General features: G+C 43.8%; 1 protein-coding gene across 2 annotated transcripts in view; it reads right to left on the bottom strand.

The window, feature by feature from the left end:
* col8a2 (collagen, type VIII, alpha 2) overlaps positions 1–21,012 on the bottom strand; it is a 63,629-nt gene extending 42,617 nt beyond the window's left edge. Inside the window, exon 1 of one of the 2 annotated variants that reach the window (XM_010873403.4) lies at positions 20,247–21,012. The gene's annotated coding sequence lies outside the window, so the exon portion shown is untranslated. The remainder of the gene's footprint in view (positions 1–20,246) is intronic. The other variant, XM_010873402.4, reaches the window with a different exon arrangement.
* Between the last annotated feature and the right edge of the window lie 3,077 nt (positions 21,013–24,089).

The raw sequence follows: 24,089 nt of genomic DNA, 5'->3' as shown, positions 1-24,089 counted from the left end.
GACATAACGCCATAATAACAGTGGTTGGAATGCAGGAGCGTATATGTGGTTGTTGGGCTTGGATAGAGATTCAAGGTTGTGAGGTAGACAGATAAACCCCTTTTCCTGTTACACATTGGTCTGGTCTGACATATTGTCTTCTGAGGGAGAGGGGGTGATGGAGGTGAGGAGGAAGGGAAAGATGGAGTGGTGGAGAAAACGCGACTGGACTAGAGAGAGCGGCGAGGCTCCTAGAGAGGAAGACCGAGATGGGGAGAGCAAGTGAAAGTTGGATGAATGATGGAAAGAGCGAGAGAGAGAGAGAGACTGAGCGAGAGAAAGATGGACGAGAGACGGTTGTTTGTCTGTGGATGGGCAGAGGGATGATTCCCATGAGCCTCTCTGACCCCCTTGGCGTGTAGCAGTACTCCCCCAGAAGGGGAGGAACAACATGATTGTAGTAAAGGATAGAGGGAGCGTGAACCTTTCGCACCCTTCATCTTTCACTAAATCTCCCCCCCAGACTACAGGCCGCAACGCCCTGTGAGGGAACGGGATGGAGATGTTGAGGGAAGAAGAGAGAGAACAGAGACCGAGACACACAGACGAGAAAACGCACACCGTCTGACTTCTACCTTTTCTTTCTCCTCTGTGTTTTTCTTCTGTTTCTCTCTCCCTCTCTTTCTGTCTCCCTCTCCCCTCCCCCTCCTCTTCTGGCTTCCTTTCTCCTCCCTGTTTTTCAGTTCTCCCTCTCTTTCTATTGCTTTCTTTTCTGTCCCTCTCTCCCTCTCTTGCTGCCTGCCTCAGACCTAATAAGTGGACTGTGGTTTTATTGGAATGGCATAAACAGCCCTTAAAATGACTCGTTTTTACTGAGTGTCTGCAGGATTGTGTTTGTGTGCATGTGTGCGTAGAAAATATGTAAGTGATTGTCTGAGTGTGTGTGCTTAGAATGTGATGTGTGTGTATGTGTATGAGTGGGTATGAAATGTGTCATGTCTGTGTGTGTGTGTGTGTGTCTGTGTGTATGGTATTTGTTGAGTTTGTGTGTATTTGTGTGTATAGTGTGTGTGTGAGAGAGAGAGTGTGCGTACAGAATTTTTTGAGTTTGTATTTGTGTGTATAGAATGTGTGGGAGTGTATAGAATGTGTTGAGTTTGTGTGTGTGTGTGTCCCATGTCTGTATATACGCCCTGCAAGTCCGTTTCCATACGCAATGCCACATTTCTTTCACCTCTCACTGGCCCTATTCCGCAGTTCACTCGGTGGTGGCTGCACTTGATGTTTTTTCTTTCCAAACCATTCCACAGGGAAAACACACTGCCTCTCACACACAACATGTGGTAATGGCTACTATTTGCTTATCGCGCAAACACATGTGTGCAAATACAATTCTAGTCTAGACACATACTGTTCAGTAGTTCTCATTCAGGGCAAATCCTTAGCAGCTGGGTTGAGATAGCCGTCTATAGCCCAGCCATGTAGAATAATGCCTCGATCCCATCTCAACCCACATTCCCATGTGTCCTGTGACTGTTTGACTATGAGCTAGCAATAATAACACTGTCCTATTTTGGTGCAATACTTTTTTTATTTGTTGAGGTCTATAAGTACTGCTGTAATTTTCCACACAGTTCAGGTATAACTCTGGTGTTCATCCGTGACTTACACGTCTTAATTAGGGTCTGTAGCCAATGACTAGGAAACACAGTTTTTCCTGGTAAAATATTTGTAAGGTGACAGATGGTAAAAAGCGGCTGGCAAATGGGAAGTACACAACAGACGTCTTCAAGCTCCTATTGGTTTAATCCATGTCTCCCAACCCCCTGCGTGTTCTCTCAGTCACACAGTCATATTCACTCAGGCATTTTTACTCAGTCACCAAAAATGTGTTGTGTGACAGTTCCCCATTCTCCTCTGCTCCGATCAGTACCACACAGAATGGAGGAGAGAAACAGACAGAGTGATACAGGGTGAGGCAGAGACAGAGGGAGACAGACGTGACGGAACAGGGAAGACAGCTGACAGTGTCATCTAAGGTGAATGGTTGTTGAGACGTGATAACATTCCTTCTCGTCCATGACTACCACAAAAGACAGAGCCAAAGAGAAACGGACAAACGATACAAACACTATTATATTGCGTACGTTTATGTGTGTGTTCCTTGCTCTGCGTGCGTGTATGTGTATGTGTGTGTGTGTGTGTGTGTGTGCCAGAGATTTTATAGGAGTCTTTCTTGTTAGTAAGCACACATCTAAACATAAGTACATGTGTTTCCAAGTGTGTGTTTGTATACTATGAAACAGAGGTTGAAGACATTGACAAGAACCCTCTGCTTGGCCTTCCCTGGACAATAGACAGACATGGTCCCCATATCTGGGACTCATTATCTGTCCATTAGAATAAATGCTAAAACTCCAGCTCAAACCAAAGTGAATTCACAGACGGACAGAAACTGCAAATGTACTGTTGTGTCTGGCAGGACTGAGAACTATTTGGACAATTGGACCCTGGCAAAGTTCAGGCAATGTTGTTTTTTTCTCTCTTTCCCCTCTCTCTGAATAATCTTATTGAGAGCAGTGTAAGGAGGGAGGGAGGGAGGGATGGAGGGAGGGAGAGATGGAGGGTGCGTCACATGGACTAGATTAGCAGATTAATCGATGTGGACTATGCTGCACATTCCTCTACGTTGCTTTCTCACTTTTCGTTCTTGCCCTTTTTTCTCTCGATTGGCGTCAATGATCGAAAAAGCAGTGGTGGGAAACCCCATAGCACTGGCTTTGTCTAGTAGTGTCTGGTTACCATGGTTATGCCACAGAGAGCCTTTGTGATGAGGGAGTACTCAAAAGATCCATGTTGATTTTAGACGTTTGTCTAGATGAGTGAAACATGAAAACCGTCTGCTAGGGGGAAATGGTGAACAATGTTACATGTAGATGGAATGAGTAGATTTACTGAGTGTTTTTACGTGTATTTTACTGACCTGTACATGTATTTTACAGTCCCGTACATGTATTTTACTGACCCGTACATGTATTTTACTGACCAGTACATGTATTTCACAGTCCCAACACATGTTGATATGTCTCCCATGTCATCAAAATCACTCACTTTCAAACTTGGAAATGTATGGCTGAGGTATGTATAGTAAAGAGATTCTGCTTATTCATCATGCACATATAAACAACATGTAACACATCCAGTCCGAAATTGGAGGTTTACATGTTTTGTTATTCACAAAACTCCCAGAATCTATCATTTAAGAAGTCTGAATTCATATCTAACCATCCTTGCCTTGCGTCCGTGAGAGTGCGTTCACACGCAGACACGGCGATATCATGTGACCCATGAAAAGAATATCATGTGACTAACAAAAAGACGCGTCTGAAACCGCAACACTCATAACTCAATTACATCCTTAGCCCAAACACTGCTGTCTGCCAGGGCCTGAAATCTACAACTCTCTGATTTTTTCGCTTTGCTGCAACAGCTAAAAGTTGCCCTAAAGCACTGACAGGACTATGATCAACTTACACTCCCCCATTTCCAACCTTAACCATGAAGTTGAGAGTACTCCAAAGCCATCCACAGTCAGTCTCAGTGGGCAGTTAAAGACTGATTACTGGAATACAAAACAGGTTAGCGAGACATGGCTACATAAACGTGGACAGGGTGGTTCTCAAACTTCTCAAGGACCCATTTCACAGCTCTCTTGTGACTCTAGCTAATCTAATTCACCTGTCCAACGGCTCGATGATTATTTGACAAGTTGACTCGGGTGTGCTCCGGAATACATCAAACATGTAGGAAGGCTTGGAGTACCAGAGGAGAGGTTTCGGGACCTCCGCATCAGAGATCTGGGAAAAGAGGTGGTTCTCACCTGTATTAAGAAATTAACACTGCTCCAACAGCCATTTTGTACAGACTGCTGTCAGTCAGGCCGCGACGTGAGAGACTCAAGTGATTTGACGTGTTTTAGAAATCTCCTGCTGAGTAAACACGAGGGCTGTGTCGTCTGAGTTTCAGAGGCAGAAGGAGGGAAAAGAAAATTTAAGGAACCCAGACCTGAGACTGACCCAAGGCACGTGGTGTAACGCTTAAATGCTTCCCCCATCTGCCCTCACTTCCCACAGTGCCTTCCTTTCCTACTGTCCACCCTGCCTGTTAAAACACTGAGGTGGTCTGCGTGTGTGTTGGTCTGTGTGCTTGTCAGTGCTATTTAAATGCTCATATTGCGTATAACTGCAGATTTAGGTTCAGATAACCAAACCCCTCCAATTATAACATTATGTGTAAACTATAAGAAAATATCTGACCAGTATCATACATTTTCCACCTATTATCTGAGTAGCTAAATCTGAATGCCACCGAATAAACCAATGGTGGCCTTTTGCTCTACAGTGTTGTATGTTGTAAGTGAAGAAGCCTTAACTATAGCTGGAGTGTCACTCTGCTCTCTACCTGTTGTCAAGCAACAGTTTACATTGACAGGGAGAGATAGAGTGAGAAAGAAAAATAGATTGTGCGTGCGTGTGTGTGTGTGTGTGTGTCTGTGTGTGTCCAGGCGTTGTTGGTTAAGTTTAGGGTTAAGGTTAGGCATTACATCTAGGTAAAGTTTAGGCATAAATGTTTTATTCAGCTTTATTCAGGTTAAGGTGCCCATGAGGATAGCAATACAAACTTGTGTGTGTGTGTGTGTTTGCATGGTAAGATGTCTGGATTGTCTTTCTCAGCAGATCCCAATGAACGAAATGTCGTGGCCAGCACTGTCCCACAGAGGGTCTAATAAACAAGATCTATCCATGTCCTGTATATAAACGAGATTACATCCACTGCCCCAGCCCAAATTAGTTAATCAGACTCTATATAAATTATTCAGACTCCACAGGCTACAGCTTCTACAGGCTCTATTCCAACTCTACAGACTCTACAGGATCTACAGACCTCATACTCTACAGTCTTTACAGACCCTGCATAACCTAGTAGCTCTACAGGCTCTTCAGACTCTACAGTTATTTCAGACTCTACATGCTCTTCAGGCTCCTCAGACTCTATAGGCACTACATGCTCTATAGGCTCTACAGGCTCTTCAGTCTCTACAGGTGCAGAAAATGTGAGTGGTGTGAAAAGAATGTAGAATCCCTGCACACTAGTTATAACTCCCAGACTCTGAGAAAAACACAGCTGACAGCCAACTGTTATCTGACTCAACAACACCTGCTTCATACCGGATCCACCTACAAGATCTAAACTGGACTTGGTATTGATGACAAATTGCATTTGTGTTTTTCTGAAATAGGAACCTGGTTGAGATGAAGTACTTTGGGAGGATGAATAATGTCTATCCTGAATAGCTTCTCAGAGACTCCTCTGGGTTTGGAATAGTTGGTTTAGGGGAATATCACTGTCTCCTGTTGCTGTTATGGGACTGTCTCTGGCTGCTGTGTGTGTATATGTATATATGTGTGTATGTGTGTAGGTGAGTGGGACTGTGTGTGTGTGGGGTGGGGGGGTATGCGTGCGTTCATTATTGTGGGCTTGCATGCCTGCGTGCATGTACGTGTGTCTCTGGGTGCTGTCTGCTAACATGAGGTTTAAATCAAGCATCTGTCGTATGGCTGGGACAAAGAGTTCAAGACACTTCCTCTTTCTGTAATGATCTGGCACTCCTTCAGTCTCTCCGTCTCTCTTTCTCTGCCTCCTACGCTAGTAGACTCGTCTTTCTTTTCGAAGCGAGTGAGAGATTGCCTATCTCCTCCTCATCCTCTTCTTCTCAAATTCACACGCACTGACGTAGTGCAACTTATATGGAGGTGTATTACTTGTCTGTTTGAAGGACTGGGTCTAGAAATGCATTCAGCTTTGAAAGAGCGTATGCCTAACATGCGATCTTTAGATGGACAAAGACCAGTTTTTGGTCTAAAAACATCCACTCTTTCATTCCATACCTGCACTAATCACAGGTTTCTTTTTGAGTGTGTGGTGTGAGAATTGCGTCTGGGCCTTTTCGACAGCAAAAACAAACAGTGGGGATTCAGAGGTAGTAGCAGGTCTGGCTGTGGGCTGTTGGAACTATGAACTGATCTCCGTCTTGGAGTGAACAGACGGCCTCTGCATGTTTCTGTTGACACTGTTTCAAATCCTTGGTCAGATCAAAGCACCCACAGGGCTTATACAAACTCCGACCCAGACCGACTCCTTTCTTTCTTGCTTTTTCTTTCCCCTGTCTCACTCAATCCATCTCTTTTTTTCATCTCTTGCGGTCTTTTACACTGACTGTCTCTCTTTTTCCCTCACACTCTCCTCTTCCCTTGCATTCTCTCTTTGTCCACATGCCATCCCTCTTTTTCCTACATCTCTATTTACTAGCCACATGTCACGAAGGCTTCCTCTCTGTGGTTTCGCCCCGGTTCTTTGGCTCCTGCATCCAGGTTCGATCAGGCCTCCGATGGTGTTCTTCTGTGTTCCGCTCTTTGGAAGAGCAGTTTGCAAGTGTCACGTTGTCGGAAATCACCGGGTTACATTAGTGCTGCCGAAACACAACTGCGCTCTTGAGCCGGTGGCTCAAAGACAGGGAATGAGATGAAGGAAGAAGGACAGAAAGGTAAGAGGACGGGGAGAAGAAGGAGAAAGTGTAACCATCAGTCAACCGCATGAAACGCGGCGGAAACTGACGCAGAGCTCAGAGCACTTAAGCTCTGTATTTGTTGGCCAACCGACATCCTTCCTGGAAGAGTTTGCCGCAGCACTGGCTTCAGGACACCTGGATGTATGGTTAATGTAAGGTGGAAGACCTCTTTAGATTTCCCTCTAAATCTTCTGGGGAGCACTAACCCCTTTGGGGAAGTCATGTAAGTATTTGTCTCCACTTCAAATTGCTCCCTTAAAGTTCAAATGGCCTTAAAGTTAGTGTAATATGTAGGGAATGGTATGGGACACTTGCCACCATCAGTGGCACCATGCTGGTGCTGTTGGTTGCCTGTATGATCCATCCCTGATGCCGGTTCAACAGCTCCAGTACACATTAAAAAGGGGCCTTTATCCAGAGCCAGACTCCCGATACTTACTGTAGGTACATGAACACACCACTTGTAGTGAGTCACGGAGAGTAAAACAGAGGAGAGATGAAGACAGAAAAGGAGAAAAGAGGAGAGGCAGAACGTGTTGCTGAGTTTCTAATGCTGCATGAGACCTGTGTATAGAAAATATCCTCTAATATACTGTCAGAGAGAAAGAGAGAAAGACATATAGCAGACTTTAAGCTGTCAAAAAAGATGAATGAACGAGGGAAGTATGCCATTGTAAATAGCCCGTAAACAAAGTCAATGTCTGCTGTGAAATCATACTCCATTCCCTATCTGTAAGATGGTTAAGCCGTGCAACAAGCCTTCCTGTTGGTTAAGTACAAAACCAAACAATGCCAACACATTTCTACCGCTACTTTAAGTAGTCGTTCCGCTTGTTAGGACCACTGCCAAACTGCATTGCCTCTCCTGATCCCAGCAGACAGTGGTTACATTACGGTGATAAACAAGAAGAATATGCCTTGGGTTACAGCTAAACGCACACGCAAACATATCCATGCATGTGCACATTCAAAAATACACACACAAGCACCTTGCATAGACACACAGATAGACAGACACACACACGCATGCACACACACACACACACACACACAATCTTTTAATCTGCGCAGGAAACCAGGGTTCACACACCACGGCAGGGAGAAACTGGAGGGAACACAACATTTTCCCTCTCTTTTTTTCATATATTTTTTCTTGTTGGTCCCTGATTACAGGAAATGATTAAGGAAAAAGCCTCAAACGACTGGCTGGACAGCCCTGTGCCTAATGCCTCAGAGCAGACCTGGGTTCAAACACTATTTAAAGTAATGGCAAGTATTAGATCTGTGCTCGATAGAGCTTGCCGAATATGGCCTATCATGTCCACCTGGCACTCCAGACAGGCTATTATTTGAAAGATATCAAATAGTATTTGAAACCCAGGTCTGGGAGACACAATGTTATAAAACATATGTTGCTCAATATACTGACATTCTGTACAGAAAGGATTATAAATTAACACCAGGACCAGGCAGTCTGGAACCTCAGAGAAGAAAGAGAGAGAGAGACTGAGAGAGACTGAGAGAGACTGAGAGAGACTGAGAGACTGCCCTGGTTGGTACAGACAAAAAAAGCTAGTCTTTTGCTGATCTCAGTACACTGACGTGAAAATCAATGCCCAGCCTCTGGTAAGCTTTATTGATGTACTTTGTTTACTGGTCCCATTTCTGCATAGGTCAATGTTGTAGTTGGAAATGTCAATAAAGGAGAATTTTGTATGTACGGTATGATCAATGTGATGTGATCTCACAGTCTCATGTCAGTTTCAACAATTGCTCAGTGGGGAGACAAACATCTACAAGATTAGTGAAAAGGTTAGGTTTATGTAAAAGTTTAGGTTTAGGGTTAAAGTGACCATCTGTAGTTACTGCATTCATTTTTGGACGTATCAATTAATTATATTTATCAAATGACTTTGGAAGAATATACCTTGGTCATTAGCTTAGTTTAACAGTTCCCTATTATCAAAAATATATTTTACTTAATGTTTGGTATAAAAAAAAGTGCATGTAAACAAGCTTTAAAACATTGTTCAGACAATCGGTATGGTATCATTTTTGCTAAGTCCTTAATTTATATTCCTAATCGTTACATTCCCAATTAATCTGCTTTTCACAGAGAGAAGGCTTTGTTTTGTTTCAACCACTGACTCCTGCTTTAGCATTGGATAATAAGGACTGGGTTAAGAATTAAGGTTTTGGAGTCAGGCATTATAGTTATGGTGAAGGTGTTGCTTAGGTTGACGGTTAAAGTTTGGGAAAGGCTTGAAATAATAACTTGTACCAGCTTATCTACAAAAAAAATAAGTAACGACACAAACAGCATAGGAAAATTCTAGATCGTCTGGCTCTGGTCTCCTACACGCAACCCATGGCATCAGCGGACTTTGGCCGATGGGCACGTGGGTGCCGATACACTTGATGACTGTACCATAACACCACACAGTCAAGCATTCTCAGCACCTTCGGATTGAAACGCTGGGTTAATAAAGACTACATTCTAAGAAAACAGGGTGTGGTTTAGTCACACGCTGGCTTTTAAAAAAGAATTCCCTTTGTCAACTACTTGCGACGACTGAGTACTGCGTGTCTTGATTGTGATGTCACAGACTGTGACACTGCCCAGCTTTTGGACTGGTCCGGTGAAGCCTTGTTAAGTTAGTGGTTCTGGTGTTGAACCTCCTTAGAATGCCGCACAACAGGTCACCCCGCCACCAAGGGCCAAGCCCGGGTGGGACGACGTGTTTTTCCTCACACCAAGTGGTTTGTGGGAAACAGTCACTTTGTAAGAGGACTCTGATGTCAGCTGTGTGTTGTCTCTATTGCCTTTACAAGACACTTATTTTGATCGGGGTCAAATGAAAAGCAGTGCGCTACATAGGTTGCTACAGGGACAGAGGTCGGGAGACATTTCCTGATTAGGTCGGTGGTCACTTCTTTCAAATGGTATTCTGAGGTCAGTGTTCGCTAAGAGATCCAGGAAGATGTCTCCAAATCCATCAGTCAAAACAACCCCAGTCTAAACCCTAAACCAACTAAAACAGCCACAGTCTGAAGGAACAACCCGCATGTACATCCAATCCTTTGTGTGTGTGTGTGTGTGTGTGTGTGTTTAGCACTTACTAGCCATTTCCTACCCCAGCAAATCCAGAGATGTGAGTAAAATCCTTTTTATTACCAGACTCCAAGGGATCCGTAACATCACAATGACCCCTGTCTCCCTCCTCACACACCTACACAAAGCTACACAAAGCTCAGACTATAATAATAACATCATTAGGGTTTTTAAAACAGCCTCAGAAGACTTATTTTCAACTCTTATTCAATATTGACCCATCCATCAGACTGAAACCTCTCCTTCCTCCACATCTGTAACAGAGAGAATGAAAACATGGCCGTTTCTAGTAAATCTATAAAAAGATTAAACCTGGGGGGGGGGGGTCATTTTTCTGTTTTATATAAAGGACTTGAACCCTGCTAGGAGTTGGCGGGACAATTGTTTGGCGTCGGTCTTGGAAACCTCAGATCAATTCACTGCCAGACAGTGAACAAGGGGGCAATGAGAGTCAGAGGTATCTAACAAATACACGTGCAGAGATACACACGCACCACACACGCACACCCACACACCCACACACGCGCGCACACAAACAAACACTTCACTAAACACATCAATCTCTTCCCCTTTCAAGTCTGCTTCCATCCAATATTTAGTTCCTTTGTTAAACACAGGTAGAGGTAAGCTCTAAACAAACTGTGTCCTAACTGGCTACATCTGGGTTCCAGTCCCAGGCTACGACCCTCTGCTGTTTACCCTCTCTTTTCCAAGACACCAGGACAAGGAAGTTCCTCACACGCTAACCTGGGAAACTCTGGGATGTGTCACGGCAAGATATGCTTCTCTGAAAGCAAAATTTAAACATGGAAAACTTCTCTTCTCAGGAGAAGCCCTAAATGTCGCTTCTTATTAAATCGAAACGTAGACAAGGGTACAGTTGCGATTCTTACAAACAATGTTTTTGCCCAGTATGTTCGTTCTGGATTGTTTCGGAAAACGTACAGTTTCGGCTTAAAACCCTGCCACCCTGTATAATTCCAGCCAAATATTGTCCTCTGAAGTATTGCCTGGCTGGTGTCCATGCCGAGGTTATAGCACATTGAGCCTGATGCGGGCCACCAGAACAATGGACCCTGTGCATCCAATATGGGGCATTTATTTGGTGCATGTCATCTGGAATTTGCAAAGATACTCAACTGGTTAAAATGTGGTATTCTAAATAGTTTATCTGTAACAGGGTATACAGAGAGCTCACTGACCTCATTGACAGACAGCAGAATAATGTGTTAACTGAGAGACTGGTGGATATTGGCATGGATGAGTGAGCAACAACCCCACCCTAACTCCCTAAAATCCCACTGCTCTTCCTTCACCAATGACCATTTCTCTCTATTTTCACTCTTGTCCCCTGTAAGTATTCATACCCCTGTAAGAGTCTCTGGCCCCCTTTAAGAGTGTGTTGACCCTGGTGAGAGTCTGTCCCGTGTAAGAGTCTCTGGCCCCCTTTAAGAGTATGTTGACCCTGGTGAGAGTCTGTCCCCTGTATAGGTCTCTCGACCCCTATAAGAGTATGGTTCCTCTGAACCCTTGCAAGAGACTCTGGACCACTATCTGGTGCCCTGTAAGATTCTCTGGTCCCATGTAAGAGTCTCAGGTCCCCTGTTAGAGACTTTGGTACCCTGTAAGATTCTCTGGTCCCATGTAAGAGTCTCAGGTCCCCTGTTAGAGACTCTGGTACCCTGTAAGATTCTCTGGTCCCATGTAAGAGTCTCAGGTCCCCTGTTAGAGACTCTGGTACCCTGTAAGATTCTCTGGTCCCATGTAAGAGTCTCAGGTCCCCTGTTAGAGACTCTGGTACCCTGTAAGATTCTCTGGTCTCCTGTAAGAGTCTCAGGTCCCCTGTTAGAGACTCTGGTACCCTGTAAGATTCTCTGGTCTCCTGTAAGAGTCTCAGGTCCCCTGTTAGAGACTCTGGCACCCTGTAGGATTCTCTGGTCTCCTGTAAGAGTCTCATGTCCCTTGTAATAATCTCTGGTCCCCTGAAAAAGACTCTGGTGCCCTGTAAACTTGTCTGGGCGATACTGCTGGGCATGTTCTTTGTTCGATTTGAAGCTCCAGTGCGTGCAAATCACACCCAATTTCCTAAATACGTTTGAGCAGATCCCTGCAGAATTTCTCAAACATTAATCAAGACCCTTTAGTTCCTGTTAAATAAGAAAAAAAATTGCAATTTGGGACACATCCCTGCAATGATCGAAGGGCTGCTGACATAGTCAATGAAGAAGCAGAGGAAAAATAACAACACCACTATGCCAAGACCTCTCTTGTTCACTCTCTCTCCATTTCTCCTTCTCTCCCTCCTGCCAGTGGAAAGGAAAAACTATCCCCCACCCAGCCACAAATACGAGAGGGAGAGAAATGAACAGAGAGAAACAGAAAGGGAAAAATACAGTCAAATGAACAATCGAATAATAAAGACAACTAAAAATCAGCAAAGTGTTTAACCAAGACAAAGAGTGATAGATAACAAAGCCAGATGCATAATTTTTGGACTCCCGACCTCTGGTTCGTGTTGTTCCATAAAGCTCAACACTCTGCCAACACATGTCCTCGAGCAGGCCTCTGATTGGTGATTCTCTTATCTCCACTCACGGGACCATGTGTGTGTTCAGACTCTCAGCTCAATGTAATCTTTGTGTTTACTGTACTGGTGGATTTTTATGATCGGAAATTCTACTGTGTGTGAGTTAGGCCTGGGCGATATTGTGAAAGTATCATTTTTAATTTTTACAATAAATTGTTCAAGACCCAAGTATGGCAACCCATGAAGTGCACATTATTTCAATGGTTCTATTCGATTTTAGATATACGGCATGTGTAAACAATAAGGCACAAAGGGGGGTAGTAAAAAACAATAAAAGCTGTTTTTAGGGCGCAATGTATTTTGGAGAAGTTAAAAGTAATGATATGTCATACCCGTGCTTATTGCTTACATAAACCACGGCTATTTTGTTGTTGTATCATATTTATGTACAACCCCATTTCCAAAATAGTTGGGATGCTGTGAACAATGGAAACAAAAACAGAATGCAGAGATTTCTAATCATTAAAACCCTATATTCAATAGGAAAGAGTACAAAGACTACATATCCAGTGTTGAAAATGAAAAATCGTATTGTTCCTTGAAAAATATATGGCAATGTTAACTTAGATGCCCTTGAAATCTTATATCAAGCAAGAATGAGAAAACATTTCACTTTCAAAAGCAATTGGTCTCCTCAGTTCCCAAACGTTTACAGTGTTGTTAGAAGAAGAGGAGATGCAACACAGTAATAAACATCCCCCTGTCCCAAATTTTTTTAAACGTGTTGCCAGCATCAAATTCAAAATGGGAATATATTTTTCCGAAAACAATAACATTTCTCTGGTTCAAAATTGTATATGTTCCCTTTGTCCTATTTTCAATTAAATATAGGGATTTTATGATTTGTACATCTTTGCATTCTGTTTTTATTTGCATTTTACATTGCATTTTTTTGGGACGCTCACGCTCAAGTGTTGGTCAGTGTTTTTTAGTAGAAGGTAAGTAACATTTTTGCTTCACTTTATATTTGCGCTCAGTCTATTCCTCTCAGGTTAAGAAGATATTGCAGAGACAGGCTGATAATGACCATCAGGGTATGTGTGTGTTCAGGTGGCAGTGAGCTACAGGGGGCGGGGCTCGGTGAGAAACGGGGCGAATCACGGTCAGCTACAGAGGGGTGTGGCCTGGTGAGTGACAGAAGAGCTGACTTGGTGTGGGAGGTAGAATTGAGGAGTGGGAAGGATAGACGACTCGAGCCTATTCACTGAACTCAAAAAATTGGCATAACACAAGCCAAAATTGCACTTGAATTTAACCTACATATATTACCATTAAAGACGATACTGTACAGTTTAACTCGTCAGTACATCAATACCAAAGAAAAATAGGATATACTGTCCAGCCCAGTGAGTGTAAGTATGAATTACAGGCACATGTCCTACCACAGCAAACAGACGATGAGGAAAAACACTCTTCTGTGTGAGGAATGTTCTCGCCCTGTAAGGAATGGCCTGGTTTTTCTCTTTTTCCGCTTTAATGAAAAGCACACGAAGAACAACAAGTTCTGATGAGGGAAATGTGTGTGTATGTGTGTGTTCAGATCAGGGAGGGAAGGGGCCTATGTTCCTGGAAGGTAGGCAGTAGGTGGGCGTTTGAATAGGAGCGAGTGCTGTTCTGGCCAGCATTTGCTATTCCCTGAGAATGACTGGCATTCTCCCTCATTTCCTGCTTCAGCGGCACAAATGCTGTAGTTACAGACACACACACACACAGACAAAAGGGTCGAATACACACACACAGGCAGACGCAAGGGACACACGCACACACTCACACACACACAGACAAAGAGTCGTATACACACACACACACACACACAGACACATGTGCCTGCACACACAACCATACAAATGAACACATGAACATATTCAGGCACAAACCAACCACGAACGTTATCCTTCTTACTTTATGTGGCATGATATTCTGGCTGGTTGTCTGCTCAGGAACGGATTTGGAATGCTTGAGGATATCAAGCAAGATAGGCTAGGAACCAGCTCAAAGATTCATTGTGAGGTTTACTTTGCTTGTATTAAAATATCAGGGTGTGATTGTGTGTGTGTGTGTGTGTGTGTATACGACCCTACATGTGCACTTCGACATGCATGTACATGTGTGTTGTAGTATACTTCTATGCAAGCTCTTGAAATGGTGAAGTGAGTTTGTGTGTGTGTGTGGGGGGGTGGGGGGGCAATTTAAACTTTTATCCATGCCCCCAAGTTATCATGGAATTTTTTTCATGAGGCCATAGAGGATTGGACCTGGAATTATGATATTGATTACATCAGAAGAGAATCTATTCCAATCAGTACGAATACAGACCGACTTGATCAAACTGTCTATCCCAGAACTGCTTATGTTCAATTGAGACTCAGCCATTTGAATAAAATATTCATTAACATACTTATTATACTGGCCCTGTATTCACACACACACACATAAGTTTGGCTCTGTGTGTGTGTTTGGGTGTGGTCATGCATGCCTGTATTGTACCTGTGTATACGTGTGTATGTATGTATCATTTTTTGTGTGTGTGTTTGTGGACGTGTATGTGTATATTAGCCGTATATCCATGGGTAGAACACATCTACATGTGATGTGTAAAGCGACCATGAAAGGACAGTGGCCCTATTTCATTAAAACAGACAGCTGATTTGCTAATGTGTTGTGGATGTGTGATCAGGGTGTGGATGGGTGTTGTGCATGTGTGATCAGTGTGTTGGAAGGGTGTTGTGGATGTGTGATCAGTGTGTTGGAAGGGTGTTGTGGATGTGTGATCAGTGTGTTGGATGGGTGTTGTGGATGTGTGATCAGTGTGTTGGATGGGTGTTGTGGATGTGTGATCAGTGTGTTGGAAGGGTGTTGTGGATGTGTGATCAGTGTGTTGGATGGGTGTTGTGGATGTGTGATCAGTGTGTTGGATGGGTGTTGTGGGTGTGTGATCAGTGTGTTGGATGGGTGTTGTGGATGTGTGATCAGGGTGTGCTGGATGGGTGTTGTGGAAGTGTGATCAGTGTGTTGGATGGGTGTTGTGGATGTGTGATCAGTGTGCTGGATGGGTGTTGTGGAAGTGTGATCAGTGTGTGGATGGGTGTTGTGGATGTGTGATCAGTGTGTTGGAAGGGTGTTGTGGATGTGTGATCAGTGTGTTGGATGGGTGTTGTGGATGTGTGATCAGTGTGTTGGATGGGTGTTGTGGATGTGTGATCAGTGTGCTGGATGGGTGTTGTGGAAGTGTGATCAGTGTGTGGATGGGTGTTGTGGATGTGTGATCAGTGTGTTGGATGGGTGTTGTGGGTGTGTGATCAGTGTGTTGGATGGGTGTTGTGGGTGTGTGATCAGTGTGTTGGATGGGTGTTGTGGATGTGTGATCAAGGTGTGGATGGGTGTTGTGGATGTGTGATCAGGATTTGGATGGGTGTTGTGGGTGTGTGATCAGTGTGTTGGATGGGTGTTGTGGGTGTGTGATCAGGGTGTGGATGGGTGTTGTGGATGTGTGATCAGGGTGTGGATGGGTGTTGTGGGTGTGTGATCAGTGTGTTGGATGGGTGTTGTGGATGTGTGATCAGTGTGTTGGAAGGGTGTTGTGGATGTGTGATCAGTGTGTTGGATGGGTGTTGTGGATGTGTGATCAGGGTGTGGATGGGTGTTGTGGATGTGTGATCAGTGTGTTGGATGGGTGTTGTGGGTGTGTGATCAGGGTGTGGATGGGTGTTGTGGATGTGTGATCAGTGTGTTGGATGGGTGTTGTGGATGTGTGATCAGTGTGTTGGATGGGTGTTGTGGATGTGTGATCAGGGTGTGGATGGGTGTTGTGGATGTGTGATCAGTGTGTTGGATGGGTGTTGTGGATGTGTGATCAGTGTGTTGGATGGGTGTTGTGGGTGTGTGATCAGGGTGTGGATGGGTGTTGTGGGTGTGTGATCAGGGTGTGGATGGGTGTTGTGGGTGTGTGATCAGTGTGTTGGATGGGTGTTGTGGGTGTGTGATCAGTGTGTTGGATGGGTGTTGTGGGTGTGTGATCAGGGTGTGGATGGGTGTTGTGCATGTGTGATCAGGGTGTGGATGGGTGTTGTGGATGTGTGATCAGGGTGTTGGATGGTTGTTGGATGTGTGATCAGTGTGTTGGATGGGTATTGTGGGTGTGTGATCAGTGTGTTGGATGGGTATTGTGGGTGTGTGATCAGTGTGTTGGATGGGTGTTGTGGGTGTGTGATCAGGGTGTGGATGGGTGTTGTGGGTGTGTGATCAGTGTGTTGGATGGGTATTGTGGGTGTGTGATCAGTGTGCTAGATGGGTGTTGAGGCCATCTACTTAAACTCCTATGAGTTTGAATTCAACTTCAAAACCATCTGGAATATTTGTATAAGATTGCCCCTGGAGAAATGTTGGATATTAATGTTGTCTGATCATGTTTGAGTGTGTGTGTGTATGTGCGTGCGCGCAGTGCCAGTGTTTTTTATGTACCCCTGACTGATACATCTGAATGAGAAAGCACAAACCCTTTTACAAACCCTGACCTCTTGTGCTCACAATGTGTTACTACAGCAGCAGGCTGATAGTGCACAGAGAAACTGAGAAGGAACAAAAAAGAAGAAGAACGTCACGAGAATGTCCTCCCATTCTCTCTCTGTTCCTCTGTCTGTTTATCATCTGTCTGTCTCTTTATAAGTCTACAGTCTTGTAAAAAATGACCAGCCTATTGGTATGTTCTACTGATCCTTTCTGAGAGACAGCTCAGTCCTCCCTGTCTCATAGCAGTAGCTGATGGAGCTCGTGTGTGTGTGTGTGTGTGTGTGTGTGTGTGTGTGTGTGTGTGCGTGTGTGTGTGTGTGTGTGCGTGCATCCCTCCCCCTGTCTGGTCGTGTTCTCTGATGCATCATTTGTTATGGATTTGAAGTTGTTCTCCTCCACTCCCATCCAGCAGAGAGACATGGTCAGGCCTTTGAAAATACATCTAAATGAAAAAAAGACATCAATAATAAGTTGGATTGCAGACACAAGTTTCATTTCTCTTTCTCTTTCTTTGTCTCCTTCTGTCTCCTTTGTGTAGTGAAGCCAAAGACCCTTCAGGTCTAGTTTGGTTACAGAATTATCGTTTGGGAGGTTGAAACGAGACATTCGGTTATCATAGTAGAATAAAGGGGGGGGGGGTGGAACGCAAACTGTGTTTTGAAAGTCTCTCTTGAACAGACACGACTTCAACACGTTCTGGCCTATAAACTGCCTTCAGTGGAGCGCGAATCGCCCAGAACCAAACACGTTTGAGGTCTGGCAAAGGAAAGTGTGTGCCTTTGTTTAATATGGTGGGGAATGTAGTGTGTAGCTGGATGGCTAGTGAGTGTTTGTGAAAGTGGGTGTGTGTGTGTGATTTCAAGAAGTGTGTCTTTAGAGTGTTTGCGTGACTGCATTTGCGTAATGCCCACATGTAATGGAGGTTGATGTGCCCTGAAGGCAGCAATTAATATGTTTGGTTGACTTCACAATGAAGGTGTGGCTTAAATGTTCAACAAGCTGATTGTATGTACAGTGTGTGAGTGCGTGTGTTCGTGTGTTCTCAGTATTCATTGTGACCATTGTGTTAGTGCTGGACCTCACGGTGGACTCTTTACATCAAAGGGTTCCGGTTAGCATAGGCGCACTGTGGGTAAAACAATTGGAGTTTGTCAGTTGTGGTAATGTGCTGCACACACACACACACACACGAGCCAAGTGGCGGCGTAACGCCTGACAGGTCAACCGCTAGGTAACGGCACACCAGAGACCTAAGCATCCATGGCAGCGGTATGGGTTGTCATGGACACGGCCTGGTGTTGTTATTACCGACCGTGGGCTTTCCGGGGGGGGTTGGGGGTGTAGCTGGGCACGGCATGAGACGTACACCATGGAATTAAGTGGCGGTGGAAAGGCGTGTGCTTGTCTTGGAAAGAATGAACTATTCTTTGTGGACATCTGAATAGACTTCAAGTGTTAGCATGGTCACCGGTGACTCCCAAGGCACTTAGGTCATAAGTGTCTGTTAGCGAGTGTGTGCGTGTGTGTTTGTGTGTGTGCGTTTGTGTGTATGTTTGCTTGTGTGTTCGTGTGTGTATGTGTGTGTGTGTGTTTGCATGTGGGTTAGCAAGCCATGGCCGTTTGCGTGTGTGTTTGCGTGTGATTTTTTTTTGTGTGTGTGTCTGTGTGTGTTTTGTGTATGTATATGTGCGTTGGTGTGCGTGTGTCTTTTTGTGCCCGTGTTTGCATGCATGTCTGTTTTGCGTGTGTGTGTATGCGTGCGTGTATGGGTTGTGGAGTCCTCGCCCGCTGTTACTGTCCTCCTGACCCATCCTACGTTTCTCTTTTCCGTAAGAGCCAGAGTTCACACGTGTGTGTGTATCCATTTGTTCATTTTCCTGGCAGTGTGTGTATCACACAGACACACACACACACGTACACACACAAACACACACACACACAGGTATATCCAAGCTGCCCCCTTGCCGCGGGCCAGTGAAGTGGAAGGATGCTGCCAAATGTTTTTGGAGAGAGAGAAAGAGAGAGAGCCAGAGTCCAGATTTCTAGTCTACCTTCTTTTCCAGACTCTCTTTTCTCTCTCTCTTTCTTTCTCTGTAGGTCTGTCCTTATTCTAGCAAAGGAAAACAGTTGTTATTAAATCCAATTTCACTGTTTTTGCTGTATTCTGAAAATCTAAATGTATTTTATTTTACAAATCTGTGCATTTCTTGCTCTTCACTTTTCCCTCCTTACATTAACCCTCAGTTTTTCCCCTATTCTCTTCACTTTCTACCTTTCTTTCTCATTCCCTCTTTCCCTCCTCTTTTTTATTTCTGCCCGTTTCTCTCTTTCCCCATCCCTCTATGTATTTTTCTCGGTCTGTTTCCATTGGTCAGGAATATTTCTTATTTTTCTCAGTGATGGAGAGATGTTGTTTCAGAAGAATGTAACCCTGCATGCCAGTCTTGCAGAGCACAGAAAAAGAGGGGGGTTAAAGAGGGATGGAGAGAACTGGAGAAGAGCAGATGTAATGTGGACAAGGAGGGCTACATTTCTGGGCTAGTCAGGAGAGGACCCGAGCGAGGAAACAAAGTGAAAGATTACACACAAAAAATAAGTCATGCTCACCTCCACTACCCCCCCCCCCCCGCCCCAGCACAGAACAAAGACAAACCCATAGTGTTGTGTTGCCAAACACACACTATGCAGCACTTTATCTTGAATTGGTTGGTCTATACAAACAGATGTGAGATGTCCCACCAATGAGAACGCAGGGAAAGAGACATACCCTCCCACCTCACATGAAGAGAACCTGTGTCGGTGTGTGAGACAGACCAACTTGATCGACAAGACGCACCGAAAACAAACAGCGGACTGAAAATCACACTGTTTTCTGTTTTCACCAAACACACTTACGCAAATCTCCCAAACACCCCCAACATCACTGATGAAGTGGAATTCTGCCACGTTATCATCAGTCATTTTTGCTCAAACCAAACTATATTCATAAGACCTGAGTAGATGAAAAATGTTTGGGAGAAGCCTGTAAACATTTCCCCATAATCAATAATCAGTCTTCTGATTGAAAATAATTTTCTCCCAGACGGGGGAGAGATTGAGATACATTGACCAGGATGATTGGCTTCTTGCATACCTTTGAGTTGAATAAAATGGCTTATACCATGAGTGTTACAGTAAATATAATAAATATAGACAGACAGGGAGTTTCTAATCTTCTAGCCATTGAAGTCCCTGGCTTTACTTCAGCACCACAGAGTGTTATGCAGGTCCCATGACTGAGATACTGCTTGCTCCGACTGTTTTTTCTTTCTTTCCCCTTTTACTGTTGCTTTTGGCTCCTGGGTTTCTCGTTCCCTGCCCCACAATGACATGTGATATAAGGAAAATGCGTGACACGTAAGGACAGCGGGAAAGAAAACAGGAGGGCTTACCTTGCTATTGTCTCCACTGAGCGTTGAAGGATTGATGGTGGAATGTGATGTGCGCTGGGTGTCAGTGAGGGGTTAATTTCAGGTGGGTCCTTTGGTTCCTCTCCTCCTTCAGCCACGCATGTCTCCCGGAGAAATAAGGATGGTGTCAGCTCAGCCAATATCAAAAGAACGAAAAGGAAATTTAAAAAAAAGAAAACGACTTGGCAATGCCTCTAAGAGCTGGTCCGGGTTTGTTTACAAATGCAGAGGAAACAGTGAAAAAATTACAACAACAGACAAATTAAAATATTTTCACCAACTGCAGGTGGGATATATTCTCTTTTTGTTTTGGTTCTCTATTGCTCTGGAGGAAATTTAGTCCATGTGCTTCCGCAGAGAATGAGCAAGTGAGGGAGAGAGAGAGAGAGAGGGACTGAGAAAGGGACACGGAGAGAGATTGGAGGGGGAGACTGTCTGCTCTGTCTTCAGCCTGACCAAAAGAGGGTCTGAGGAGCACCTTCCCAAATCTCGGCGCTCACCCACTCCGGGTGGAAAGTAGGAGGGAAGGAGAGGCAGAGCCGGAAAGAGAGAGCAAGTGACGAACAGTAGAGTGAGATTGAAGTAGTGCCGTCCGGCAGGCAGGAAGGGTATTCTAGTGGACTTGGCTGAGAGGTAAAAACGCAGTGAGTCCAGCCAGTACCGTCCCACTTCCACAGCTTATAACCAGGGGCTGTGCACCTCGCAGGTCCAATCTCCTCACCCTGGCTTTACTCTGCGCTCCCTCTCTCACTGCGAGCTTATTTTGGGAAAAGAAAAGTCAGGATTGTTCCCCCGGGTTCCAGGAACACAAAAGACGAGTGTGTGAGGCTGGATAAAGTGAGGTGGGTCGTAGGATGGAGCTGGGGAGTGGGCAGGATGAGGTGGGGTCATTCAGAGAGGGGTGGGGTGGACAAGGGGGAGGGAAGGGAAAACAGATTTGTAGGCTTCTATTGCCCTCATTCTTCACCCTCCCTCCCTCTCACTTTCTCCCACCCTCACTCCCTCCCTCTCACCTTTACAGAGAGCTTCTAGGCCTTTCTCCCTTACTATTCAAGCTTCTGTTTTCCCACCATGGACACAAATTCCAGCAGGCAAAACCACACACATACACACACACACACACACAGACACACACACACACACACACACAAACACAAACAAACAAGAGTTGCCATAGTGGTTTAACTCCACAGCTCTCTTCTCACCCAGCTTTATCAGAGGAAATCCGACATCTAGTACAAAACACTTCTCAATAATCCTGCTTAAATCGCCACATGAAAACTTTTAGACATTTTGAAAGAAATATCAGAGATTGACAGGTTCTGCTCGTTTGTGCAGGATGGAAATAATGGAGGGAGACTTGGAAATAAATTTTCAGCAATGAAAAGAAATGTTTTTATGTAAAATGTTTTCCTAACTGAACTGTTGCGTGTCCCTAAAAGTTCCCATTGTCATCTATATAAAGATGAATCTCAAATGTTATTTGGATGCTTAAAATACCAGCAGGCATTAAGGACATAGAGCCCACTCATTTTAATATCTCAAATTGCTTAAAAACTTCACAGGTTTTATGAAATGAATGTAAAATCTGAAATGTTATGCTCCTGTACAGACAGCCAATGTAAAGTAAACCAAACAACTATAATGGCACATTATACTCTTACATGAAGGCATTGTTGTTATTAATAACTATAAAAATAAAACAGAAATGTTGCTAATGCTAACTATTCAAATTATACAGGTAAGAAAAAAAAAATGTATTGGGCTACTGGCCCAGAAAGTAATTACACTATGGAAAGCACCTAATCACTCTGACGCTAACCATTTAAGTTTAAGTGAACCGAATCTAACTGCAAATTTGCTTTTCACAGAATAGTTAATTACAAATGGAACACTAGTTAATTGAATTAACCTTTTACAGAGAAGCTAACCGTGAATCAAACAAAGGCTTATTTTTCAGAGCAAATTCGACACTGGGTTAGCATTCAGAGCTAATTGTCCATCTGTGTGTTGCCAGTGTGTTCTTGTAGTAGACCTTAATTTCCTGACTGTGGATAAATGTCCCAAATTACATCTTATTCCCTGTATGGTCCATCCTTTGAAATTGAGTGCATTTTAAGGGAATAAAGTATAATTAGGATTCCAACCAAGTCTGGGTGTGTATTTGGAAGAGGTAGGGGAAAGCCAGCCTTTTCCTGACAGACCCACTAGGGATTCGTTCCGTCTGAGATTAGGAAACAAGTGATCATAAGGCAATGATGGCGACAGGAGAGAGAATTGTGGACAGTGAGAAAGACGAAAGAGGCCTGTGCTGTTGATATGTGAATGGGCTTTAAGTTGAGCCTTAAACGTCCGTTAAGCCATGCCTTGTTTCTAGGAAATCACACACACTGTGTGAGTATCCTATCGAAATATTTAGGAATAGGTCAACATTCAATGTATTGTATGAAACAAGCAATTGCATGGAGAATGTATTTGTTTCATGTTAACCAGAGTGTAGATATATGTTAGCCTCAATACACGGTCCTGGCCCTAGCATATGGAACTGTGTTCTTGTAGCTGTGTGGGCTAATGCAGTCAAAACATACAGGGCTACATTGGTGGTGGATGAGGTGAGCTTCCCTTTACAGTGAGCCTCTTCACATTAACAAGAGTTCCGGGGCAGAATTCAAATGATATATGCGTACACTTTGCCCTTCACGTTTTTAACAGGAATGTACTGGGCCAACATACTTTGGTGATAGAGGGCGACAGTTTTCATGATAGGGGCCTCGCCGGCATCTGATCTGAATTTTCATCTCCGCAGCAGACAAAGTCCTTTAACTCTGGTTTGACATGATTACAAAAAAGAAACAGCAGGCGTCCTATGATGACCAAGTCCCATTGTACCATTGTAGATCAAGCTAAGGGGTTTTTGTGCGGCAATGAGATGTTTACAATAGACACAAAAACGAACAGCTAGCCGATCCAGCTAGTTAATTCTTCTCAGTAACGTCATATGCTTCTCTGGTGAATGACAGTGCCTGTCCATACACTCAAACACGATCAGACGATGTTTTCATTTTAGAATTGTTTTGAATTGTTTTTAGAGACCACTGTTTTTAGACAATATGTTTTCAAAACAAATTTTTTAAGGATTTCTGTTCGTCAGTGTTGTGTAATATCCTGAAATGTGTAACATTGTTATAAAGAGTTTTATATTTTCTATTGATGCTGAATTAAAAAAAACACATTTCATCAAGGCAGTTTACTGTGAGATCTTTAAAAAAAAGGCATGCAGTGGATCAGAATGAATGTTTTAAACCAAATCATTGTACCATTATTCAGTCTACCGTACTTGGAACCAAAGGGACGTTTTGTCTCCTAATAAATCTCCCTCAGCCATTTAATCAATTCTATGATTAAAAGGAAAAGTTGTGCTCAGCTCTCTCTTCCCAATGCAAGTCTCCATGGGCTGCAATTCAATTAAGGCATATTTGGGTAATGAACACTGGAATCAGTGGGAGCCCAGACTTTGAAGAGCATCATTAAGCTCCAGTTTCTAATGGCGACTTGGTTTTATGTGAGTGTTTCTCCCTCCTATTTGATCTGTAACAATTTTCTTTTACTGAAAGATGGGTGGAGGATTACATTCAGTAAGCGAAAGAGGAATCGAAAAATGACAAAAACAGATTTTGTTGCGTAACATTCGTAACAGTTCAAGAGATGATGTTACTTATTTATCGATGTTATGAAGTGCTTTAAGAGGCCGTTATGGTTGTAATGCCGGTGTCCCAAATGGCATCCTATTTCTTAAATAGTGCATTACTTTTCACCAGTGTCCTA

Source organism: Esox lucius, chromosome 10, assembly GCF_011004845.1.
Source record: "Esox lucius isolate fEsoLuc1 chromosome 10, fEsoLuc1.pri, whole genome shotgun sequence".
NCBI classification, from domain to species: Eukaryota; Metazoa; Chordata; class Actinopteri; order Esociformes; family Esocidae; genus Esox; species Esox lucius.
This window is presented reverse-complemented; position numbering and strand designations above follow the sequence as displayed.